The 11,802-nt window shown below is 40.5% G+C and overlaps 1 non-coding gene across 1 annotated transcript; it reads left to right on the top strand.

Moving 5' to 3' along the window:
• Nucleotides 1–10,906: 10,906 nt before the first annotated feature.
• On the top strand, nucleotides 10,907–11,014 carry LOC148567405 (small nucleolar RNA R71). Its single transcript, XR_015883035.1, has one exon. It is a non-coding gene; the product is annotated as a small nucleolar RNA R71 (small nucleolar RNA).
• Nucleotides 11,015–11,802: the final 788 nt, after the last annotated feature.

Genomic DNA, 11,802 nt, shown 5'->3' with positions numbered 1-11,802 from the left:
TCCATGGTGAAAAGCCTTCAGTAGGGATATTTTTGTTTTTCCATCCCCAAGGTATCTTCCTTTTGAGGCCTTCCTCCTTTGTGGATAGTGTACATCTAACACTAAACTTACGTTTGGTCATAGGAGGGATTGAATTGGTTTCATCCAAGGGAGGAGGCTTGGATGCTGAATCCTTTATGCAAGTGCCTCCCTTGTGAGAGGGTAATGGAGGGTCAAGAATCTTGAACACCATCTAGTCCTTATGCAAGGTAATCCTTGTTTCTTGTGCCTCTTGGATTCCCAGCTTCTCAATTACAGAGAGTAGCATGAGGTTTATACTTGACCCTAGGTCACACAAAGTCTTCTCAAAGGTCATGGTGCCTATGGTGCAAGGAATCAGGAAGCGTCCAGGATCTAAAAGCTTCTGAGGCAGCTTCTGCTAAACCAAAGCATGAAATTCTTTGGAAATTAATGGAGGTTCTTCCTCTAAAGGCTTTGTACCAAATAACTTGGCATTCACCTTCATAAGAGCTCCTAGGTACCGAGCAACTTGCTCTTTCCTAGGTATCAGAGGATGAGTTTTCATCAGAACTCACGCACTGCAGAAGTGCATGCAATGGAACCTCTATGGTCTTTATATGGGCCTTTGCTTCCTTTGGTTCTGGGATAGGGGTTTCTTAAGTGGGTTTTGAACACTCAAAATGTGTGCTTTTACTGGCATTCAACGACAGCTTTGATAGCTTATTGGGCATTGAACGCCCATGCTATGCACCCTTACTGGCATTAAACGCGAGTCCCTTTAGCATTTTGGGCGTTGAACGCCCAACAGGGGTGTCCTTGCTGGCGTTTAACACCAGCTTCCCTGGGTGTGTGGGCGTTGAACACCCAGTGAGGGGTTCTTCACTGGCGTTCAGCGCCAGAATGGCTGCCTGTTTTGGCGTTGAACGCCCAGTGAGGGGTTCCTCACTGGCGTTTAGCGCCAGAGTTCCTGGATGTTTGGGCATTGAACGCCCAGCCAGTGCTCCCTAGCTGGCGTTCAATGCCAGTTCTGCTGCCAGGATGGGCGTTGAACGCCCAGTGAGGGGATCCTCGCTGGCATTCAGCGCCAGGCTAGTGATGACTACGCCTCATGTTAGGTTTTTCTATACTTTTTCACATTAAAAGTTAATTATTCATGCTTAATCAGTAAGTGTTTTTGTGCTTAAATAATATATTACATTCATCTCTTTAATTTTGATCTATTTTGTAGAAAATGATGGAAAAAGAAGCAAAAAGCACAAATTAAGCTCAAAAGAAGAAAAAAAGAATTTTTGGATACCTTTGAAGCCTGAGCATTTTTTTGGAACCATAGGCCACACTTTTAAAAGCGTGGCTCATGATTAAGTCAGGGAAGCTTGGCGCTCTGTTTTTATCAAAAAGTGCTCCGTGTTTGGGTGCGTGCGCACGACTCAATGTGCATACACACAGGAGAAGCTACGTTCCCTACTAAAGAGCGCTATGTTCTTCACCTAAGAGCGCTTGTGATAGGAAGTGGGAAAAATCAGCTGGCGACGCATATGCATGAAAATATATTTTTGAAGAGTGACACGTACGCGTGTAAGATGCGTACGCATGAAAGTGGCAATCTTGAAGGGCCACGTGTACGCTACGCTCTTCTCAAGAGCGCTGAAGGCTATGCGTACGCGTGGGTGACGCGTACGCGTCATAAGTGCCAAAATGCTGAACGACGCGCACGCGTAGATGATGCGTATGCGTCACAGGTGCAAAATGTTGAATGACGCGTATGCATGGGCAATGCGTACCTGTGGGTGCAAGAGCGCTCCGCTTTCCTCAACAGCGCTACGTTCTACTGGGAGCAGAATTCTAGTTTGATTAATCTCATTCCAAGCCCATTTAAACTACAAGCAAGCAGAGCCCATTAACATCACTCAATCAATGGCACAAGAACCATCTAGAATAGTTAATTTTCATTTGAATGTAATTTGTTTTCAATTTTATTTCAATTTGTAATTTAGGAAAGCCTATATAAAGGCCTTAGTTTCATAGAAATAGGAGGCTGGATTCTGGACAGAGGGGGAGAGAGTGAAGACCAATTTGGAATTCTGAGAATTTGCACTCCATGGGGAGTGGGTCTTCGGACCCCTCCCCTCGTATACTCTTCTACCCTTTCTCTTCTTTCTTCCTTAGGAGTAGTTTAGCTTTTAGTTTATAATTTTCATTTATGAATCTTCAATTTTCAATCTCTATTTTGAATTCTTACTCTTTATTTTCATGAACTTTAATTTCATGCAATTTAATTTTTCCTTGAGAGCAATGACCACTTAATTCCCTCTGCATTTGGGAAAGGAGCTTTGTTTCAATTTTGATTGAATTGATGTTTATTTCTTCTTCTCTTCTTCACTCTATCTTCATACTTGGATATCTATTAGAATCCTTGTAAGAGAGTTCTGTTCTTCAAAGATCCTTAGATCTATTAGAATCCTATTTTGAGCCTCTAGGGAGGGATCATAGGATTCAGTTTGAGCTCTCTTGGCATAATAAAGTTGATTCTTGATTTAGAGTTGGTACGTGACATATAACCACTCTAACATTGGGGTCTTTGGATTTATGTAGTATGAGATCAAAAACATGTTTGTTTATCTAAGAAATAGTCGTTGTGCTTCATAGATCCAATTACTACCGAGAGGGGGATTGGATCTACTTGAATTGCATAGGAGCCTCGAGAGAGGGATCATGGAATTTAGTTTGAGGCTCTTGTCTCATAGTCCTCTTGATCAATACACTCTTAGTTGTTATGTGAGATGTAACCTCTTTGAGTTGAGGTCTTGAGGGTTGTGTGGCTTTTGGATTAGAAATTGAACTTCACCTCTTCTCATGAGCAATTAGATCAAGAGATTGGCAATTGATTATGCGAAGAGAAATTAAATCACCAGGAGATTGGGGTTTAATTACTCGCAGTCTGCCATGGATCTATCTTACATGATTGAGAAGGAGTGAGACTCATTAATTTAAGAGAAATCAACATCTCCAATCCCTTATGTTTTCCATCTTTACTTTCTGTCATTTACTTTCCAAGAGTTTAATTTCTTGCAATTTATTCCCCTGCACTTTTATTTCCTTGTACTTTACTTTCCAACACTTTATTTTCCTGCACTTTACTTTTAAGCTCGTTACTTTCTTGCTCTTTTATTTTCCAGCACTTTATATTCTTGCCATTTACCTTTTCTGCTCTTTCTTGCTTTCATTTAATTTCTAGTCATTTACATTTCCTGTTTGCTTATCGCTCCAAAATCATTGTCTAACTAGGATAATTAATTCAGTATTGATTGCTTAATCCTTTAATCCTCGTGGGATCGACCTCACTCTTAAGTGAGTTTTATTACTTGATACGACCCGGTATACTTGCCGGTAGTTAATACGTGAAATTAAATTTTTTCCCGTATCAAGTTTTTGGCACCGTTGCCGGGGATTAATTGTGATTAACAATCTACCGGAAGTTTATTATCTAGATTCAACACTTTATTTTTTGTTTGTCTTATTCATTTAATTATTTTTGTTCTTTATTTGCTATGCTCTTTGACTATTTGTGATAATGCCTTACCAAGAAGCCTCTGTTCGTGACACCTTTGGCTCTTGGTGATTGTGTTATTAATACAACAGTTTGTTTTACTTAGCTTTCTTCCAAATAAAATAGGCATATGATTACATTCTAAGTTTGGTGTTGCCCTGTAACACTCTGTTTTCAATCCTTCTGGATGCTTGCATCAATTCCAGGAGAAAGTGTCACACTAAGTTTGGTATGCCACTTGTTTTTCTATGCAATGAATCCAACAACACCACTTGTTTGTACAATCACAATGCCTTTGCTTCTTAGGCCTGCAGTGTTATCTTTGTTTTGGTGAGACACTTTTTCTTTCTCATTGTTTTAGTCATTTCTTTGTTTTTAATGCTTTCTTTTATTCTATCCCCAACTGTTTGTGTTAATGCCTCACCAAGAAACCCTTATTCGTGACAATGATTGTGTTATTAACGTATAACAGTTTCCTTTTCTTAGTTTTATTTCAAATAAATTGACATATGATTGCATTCTAAGTTTGGTATTGCTATGCAACAAAGTTTATTTCCAATCTTCACTAGATACTTGCATTAATTCCAAGTGAAAGTGTCACACTAAGTTTGGTGTGCCACCCATTTTCCATGCAGAGTATCATACACACTTAGTCATGCTATCACATTGTCTTTGTTTTCTTTCTTGTGCCTTTATTGTATCTTTAATTTTGCTTGCTTAAACCACATGCATTACTCATATTTTATTGTTCTGAGACGTTCATGACCCATCATAAACCCCATCACCATGGTATCATTTGTTGCTTGAGGAAAAGCAATCATTCTAAGTTGGTGTGGAAAGGAGAAGAATAGGGGGAAAATGACAATAACAATGAAGATGAAACACAAGATGGCAAAGTTCCTTTTCCCCTTATTTGTTCTCTATATATTAAATTGCATGATTGTCTTCTATTTTCTTTGTATTGGTACACAAAATGGTGATCATCAACAATGGTGCCAATAGAATTGGAGCTCTTAAACATGAATCACACTTTGTCACAATTCCACACAACTAACCAGCAAGTGCACTGGGTCGTCCAAGTAATAAACCTTACGTGAGTAAGGGTCGATCCCACGGAGATTGTTGGCTTGAAGCAAGCTATGGTCATCTTGTAAATCTCAGTCAGGAAGATTCAAATGGTTATGGAGTTTAAGGTGATGAAAATAAACATAAAATTAAGATAGAGATACTTATGTAATTCATTGGTGGATTTCAGATAAGCGTATGAAGATGCTTTGTTCCTCTTGAACCTCTGCTTTCCTATTGCCTTCTTCCAATCATTCATACTCCTTTCCATGGCAAGCTTTATGTTGGGCATCACCGTTGTCAATGGCTACATCCCGTCTTCTCAGTGAAAATGGTCCTGATGCTCTGTCACAACATCGGCTAATCAGCTGTCGGTTCTCGATCATGTCGGAATAGGATCCATTGATCCTTTTGCGTCTGTCACACGCCCCACAATCGCGAGTTTGAAGCTCGTCACAGTCATCCCTTCCCAGATCCTACTCAGAATACCACAGACAAGGTTTAGACTTTCCGGATCTCAGGAATGACCGCCAATAATTCTAGCCTATACCACGAAGGTTCCAATCTTAGATTAGAAACCCAAGAGATACACACTCAATCAAAGGTAGAACGGAGGTGGTTGTCAGGCACACGTTCATAGGTGAGAATGATAATGAGTGTTACAGATCATCACATTCATCAAGTTGAAGAACAAGTGATATCTAAGAGAAGAAGTAGGCGTGAATTGAATAGAAAAACAGTAGTAATTGCATTAATTCATGAAGAACAGCAGAGCTCCACACCTTAATCTATGGTGTGTAGAAACTCCACCGTTGAAAATACATAAGAACAAATAGTGTAAGCATGGCCGAATGGCCAGCCTCAAAGGTCTAAGGACTAAACGTCCCAAGATGAAAAATACAATAGCAAAAGGTCCTATTTATAGAAAACTAGTAGCCTAGGGTTACAGAAATCAGAAATTAATACAGAAATCCTCTTCCGGGCCTACTTGGTGTGTGCTTGGGCTGAGCATTGAAGCTTCCATGTGTAGAGACTTTTCTTGGAGTTAAACGCCAGCTTTTGTGCCAGTTTGGGCGTTTAACTCCAGCTTTTGTGCCAGTTTTGGAGTTAAACGCCAGAATTCTTGAGCTGACTTAGAACGCCTGTTTAGGCCATCAAATCTCGAGCAAAGTATAGACTATTATATATTTCTGGAAAGCCTAGGATGTCTACTTTCCAACGCAATTAAGAGCGTGCCAATTGGGCTTCTGTAGCTCCAGAAAATCCACTTTGAGTGCAGGGAGGTCAGAATCCAACAGCATCTACAGTCCTTTTTCAGCCTCTGAATCAGATTTTTGCTCAGGTCCCTCAATTTCAGCCAGAAAATACCTGAAATCACAGAAAAATATACAAACTCATAGTAAAGTCTAGAAGAGTGATTTTTATTTAAAAAATAATAAAAATATAATAAAAACTAATTAAAATATACTAAAAACATACTAAAAATAATGCCAAAAAGCGTATAAATTATCCGCTCATCACAACACCAAACTTAAATTGTTGCTTGTCCCCAAGCAACTGAAAATCAAATAGGATAAAAAAAAAGAGAATATACAATGAATTCCAAAAACATCTATGAAGATCAGTATTAATTAGATGAGCGGGGCTTTTAGCTTTTTGCCTCTGAACAGTTTTGGCATCTCACTTTATCTCTTGAAGTTCAGAATGATTGGCATCTATAGGAACTCAGAATCCAGATAGTGTTATTGATTCTCCTAGTTAAGTATGTTGATTCTTGAACACAGCTACTTTATGAGTCTTGGCCGTGGCCCTAAGCACTTTGTTTTCCAGTATTACGACCGGATACATAAATGCCACAGACACATAACTGGGTGAACCTTTTCAGATTGTGACTCAGCTTTGCTAGAGTCCCTAATTAGAGGTATCCAGTGTTCTTAAGCACACTCTTCTTTTTTGCTTTGGACCTCGACTTTAACCGCTCAGTCTCAAGTTTTCACTTGACACCTTCACGCCACAAGCACATGGTTAGGGACAGCTTGGTTTAGCCGCTTAGGCCAGGATTTTATTCCTGTGGGCCCTCCTATCCACTGATGCTCAAAGCCTTGGATCCTTTTTATCACCCTTGCCTTTTGGTTTAAAGGGGTATTTTTTTTTTTGCAAGCTTTTCACTGCTTTTTCTTGCTTCAAGAATCAATTTTATGATTTTTCAGATCATCAGATAACATTTCTCCTTTTCCTTTCATTCTTTCAAGAGCCAACAATTTTAACATTCATAAACAATCAAATTAAAAAATATGCACTGTTCAAGCATTCATTCAGAAAAACAATAGCATTGCCAACACATCAAAATAATTAAACTGTTTTAAAATTCAAAATTCATGTACTTTTTTTTCTTTTTCAATTAAAAATATTTTTCATTTAAGAAAGGTGATGGATTTATTTTCATAGCTTTAAGGCATAGACACTTAGACACTAATGATCATGTAATAAAGACACAAACATAAATAAACATAGAGCACAATTTTCTTAAAACAGAAAATAAAGAACAAGGAAATTAAAGAACGGGTCCACCTTAGTGATGGCGGCTTATTCTTCCTCTTGAAGATCTTATGGAGTGCTTGAGCTCCTCAATGTCTCTTCATTGCCTTTGTTGCTCCTCTCTTATGGTTCTTTGATCTTCTCTAATTTCTTGGAGGAGGATGGAATGCTCTTGCTGCTCCACCCTTAGTTGTCCCATGTTGGAACTTAATTCTCCTAGGGAGATGTTGATTTGCTCCCAATAGTTTTGTGGAGGAAAATGCATCCCTTGAGGCGTCTCAGGGATTTCATGATGAGGAGTTTCCTCATGCTCTTGATGAGTTTCTCTTGTTTGCTCCATCTTTTTCTTAGTGATGGGCTTGTCCTCATCAATGAGGATGTCTTCCTCTTATGTCAATTCTAGCCGAATTGCAGAGGTGACAAATGAGATGAGGGAAGGCTAACCTTGCCAAAGGAGAGGAATTGTCTGCCACCTTGTAGAGTTCTTAGGATATAACCTCATGAACTTCCACTTCTTCTCCAATCATGATGCTATGTATCATGACAGGCCGGTCTATAGTAGCTTCGGACCGGTTGCTAGTGGGAATGATTGAGCGTTGGATGAACTCCAACCATCCCCTAGCCACGGGCTTGAGGTCATGCCTTCTTAGTTGAACCGGCTTCCCTCTTGAATCTCTCTTCCATTGAGCGCCCTCTTCACATATGTCCATGAGGACTTGGTCCAACCTTTGATCAAAGTTGACCCTTCTAGTGTATGGGTGTGCATCTCCTTGCATCATGGGCAAGTTGAATGCCAACCTTACATTTTTTGGACTAAAATCTAAGTATTTCCCTCGGACCATTGTAAGCCAATTCTTAGGGTCTGGGTTCACACTTTGATCATGGTTCTTGGTGATCCATGCATTGGCATAGAATTCTTGAACCATTAAGATTCCGACTTGTTGAATGGGGTTAGTGAGAACTTCTCAACCTCTTCTTTGGATCTCATGTCGGATCTCCGGATATTCGCCCTTTTTGAGCTTAAAAGGGACCTCGGGGATCACCTTCTTCTTGGCCACAACTTCATAGAGGTGGTCTTGATGCACCCTTGAGAGGAATCTCTCCATCTCCCATGACTCGGAGGTGGAAGCTTTTGCCTTCCCTTTCCTCTTTCTAGAGGTTTCTCCGGCCTTTAGTGCCATAAATGGTTATGGAAAAATAGAAAGCTTTAGCTTTTACCACACCAAACTTAGAAGGTTGCTCATCCTCGAGCAAAAGAAGAAAGAAGAGAGTAGAAGAAAAAGAAATAGAGGAGATGGAGTGGGCTTTGTGTTTCGGCCAAGGGGGAGAAGTGGTGTTTAGGTTGTGTGAAAATGAAGGAGTGAAGATGGGTTTATATAGGGGTGAGAGGGGTGTGTATGGTTCGGCTATAGAGGGTGGATTTGGGAGGGAAAGTGGTTTGAATTTGAATGGTGAGGTAGGTGGGGTTTTATGAAGAACGGATGTGAGTGGTGAAGAGAATGGTGGGATTTGATAGGTGAAGGTTTTTTTGGGGAAGAGGTATTGAGGTGATTGGTGAATGGGTGAAGAAGAGAGAGAGTGGTGGGGTAGGTGGGGATCCTGTGGGGTCCACAGATCCTGAGGTGTCAAGGATATCTCATCCCTGCACTAAGTGGCATGTAAAACGCCCCTTTTTGCCAATCCTGGCGTTAAACGCCAGGCTGCTGCCCATTTCTGGCATTTAATGCCAGCTTCTTGCCCATTCCTGGCATTAAACGCCAGTCTGGTGCCCTTTTCTAGCGTTAAACACCCATAATGGTGCCAGACTGGGCGTTTAACGCCCATTCTGCTACCTTTACTGGCGTTTAAACGCCAGTAACTGTCTCCTCCAGGGTGTTTTGTTTTTCACTTTGTTTTTGCTTTTTCAATTGTTTTTGTGACTTCACATGAACATCAACCTACAGAAAACATAAAATAACAATAGAAAATAGAAATTTAACGTAGATAAGTAAAAATTGGGTTGCCTCCCAACAAGCGCTTCTTTAATGTCAATAGCTTGACAGTGGCTCTCATGGAGCCTCACAGATGTTCAGAGCAATGTTGGAACCTCTCAACACCAAACTTAGAGTTTAAATGTGGGGGTTCAACACCAAACTTAAAGTTTGGTTGTGGCCTCCCAACACTAAACTTAGAGTTTTACTGTGGGGGCTCTGTTTGACTCTGTATTGAGAGAAGCTCTTCGTGCTTCCTCTCCATGGTGACAGAAAGGTATCCTTGAGCTTTAAACACAAGGGAGTCTCCATTCACTTGAATGATTAATTCTCCTCTGTCAACATCAATCACAGCTTTTACTGTGGCTAGGAAGGGTCTGCCAAGGATGATGGATTCATCCATACACTTCCCAGTTTCTAGGATTATGAAATGAGCAGGGATGTAATGGTCTTCAACCTTTATCGAGACATCCTCTACAAGTCCATAAGCCTGTTTCTTTGAGTTGTCTGCCTTCTCTAGTAAGATTCTTGCAGCTTGTACCTCAATGATCCCTAGCTTCTCCATTACAGAGAGAGGCATAAGGTTTATGCTTGACCCTAGGTCACACAGAGCCTTCTCAAAGGTCATGGTGCCTATGGTACAATGGATTGAGAACTTTCCAGGGGTCCTGTCTCTTTTGAGATAATTTCTGCCTAGTCAAGTCATCCAGTTCTTTGATGAGCAATGGAGGTTCATCCTCCCAAGTCTCATTACCAAATAACTTGGCATTTAGCTTCATGATTGCTCCAAGGTACTTAACAACATGCTCTTTAGTAACATCTTCATCCTCTTCAGAGGAAGAATATTCATCAGAGCTCATGAATGGCAGAAGTAGATTTAATGGAATCTCTATAGTCTCAGTATGAGCCTCAGAGTCCCATGGTTCCTCATTAGGGAACTCCGTGGAGGTCAGTGGGTGTCCATTGAAGTTTTCCTCAGTGGGAATCACTACCTCTTCCTCCTCTCCATGTTCGGCCATGTGAGATGTGGTTATGGCCTTGCACTCTCTTTTGGATTCTCTTCTGTATTGCTTGGGAGAGTGCTAGGAGGGAGTTTAGTAATTTTCTTACTCAGCTGACCCAATTGTGCCTCCAAATTTCTAATGGAGGACCTTGTTTCAGTCATGAAACTTTGAGTGGTTTTGATTAGATCAGAGACAACGGTTGCTAAGTCAGAGTGGCTTTGCTTAGCATTCTCTGTCTGTTGCTGAGAAGATGATGGAAAAGGCTTGCTATTGCTAAACCTGCTTCTTCCACCATTGTTGTTGTTGAAACCTTGTTGAGGTCTCTGTTGATCCTTCCATGAGAGATTTGGGTGATTTCTCCATGAAGGGTTATAGGTGTTTCCATAGGGTTCTCCCATGTAATTCACCTCTTCCATTGCTGGGTTCTCAGGATCATAAGCTTCTTCTTCATAGGAAACTTCCTTAGTACTGCCTGTTGCTGCTTGCATTTCAGACAGACTCTGAGAAATCATATTGACTTGTTGGGTCAATATTTTATTTTGAGCCAATATGGCATTCAAAGTATCAATCTCAAGAACTCCTTTCTTCTGAGTTGTCCCATTATTTACAGGATTCCTTTCAGAGGTGTACATGAATTGGTTATTTGCAACCATTTCAATGAGTTCTTGAGCTTCTGTAGGCGTCTTCTTCAGATAAAGAGATCCTCCAGCAGAGCTGTCCAATGACATCTTGGATAGTTCAGACAGACCATCATAGAAGATTCCTATGATGCTCCATTCTGAAAGCATGTCAGAAGGGCACCTTCTGATCAATTGCTTGTATCTCTCCCAGGCTTCATAGAGGGACTCACCATCCTTCTGTCTAAAGGTTTGGACTTCCACTCTAAGCTTGCTCAATTTTTGAGGTGGAAATAACTTTGCCAAGAAGGCATTGACTAGCTTTTCCCAAGAGTTCAGGCTTTCCTTAGGTTGTGAATCCAACCATGTTCTAGCTCTGTCTCTTACAGCAAAAGGAAAAAGCATAAGTCTGTAGACTTCAGGGTCAACCCCATTGGTCTTGACAGTGTCACAGATTTGTAAGAACTCAGCTAAGAACTGATGAAGATCTTCCAATAGAAGTCCATAAAACTTGCAATTCTGTTGCATTAGAGAAACTAATTGAGGCTTAAGCTCAAAGTTGTTTGCTCCAATGGCAGGGATTCAGATGCTTCTCCCATAGAAATCAGGAGTAGGTGCAGTAAAGTCACCAAGCACCTTCCTTGCATTGTTGGCATTGTTGTTGTTTCGGCTGCCATGGTTTCTTCTTCTTTGAAGAGTTCTGTTAGGCCCTCTAAAGAGAATTGTTCTTTAGCTTCTCTTAACTTTCTCTTCAAGGTCCTTTCAGGTTCAGGATCAGCTTGAACAAGTATGCCTTTATCTTTGTTCCTACTCATATGAAACAGAAGAGAACAAGAAAGTAGGGAATCCTCTATGTCACAGTATAGAGATTTCTTGAGGTGTCAGAGGAAAAGAAGAATAGAAGGAGGAGGTGGAGAAGAGAATTCGAACATATAAAGAAGGAGGGAGTTCGAATTGTACCTTGAGGAGGAGTCTTAGTCCCTTAAATAGAAGGATGTGAAAAGAGGGAAAGAATTTTCAAAAATTAATTAAAAGATTTTAAAAAAGAAATTTGAAAATTT

This window comes from Arachis ipaensis, chromosome B4 (genome assembly GCF_059453495.1).
Source record: "Arachis ipaensis isolate K30076 ecotype BB chromosome B4, ASM5945349v1, whole genome shotgun sequence".
In the NCBI taxonomy this organism is placed as follows: domain Eukaryota; kingdom Viridiplantae; phylum Streptophyta; class Magnoliopsida; order Fabales; family Fabaceae; genus Arachis; species Arachis ipaensis.
Note: the sequence above shows the minus strand (reverse complement) of the source record. Positions and strands in the feature narration are given on the sequence as shown.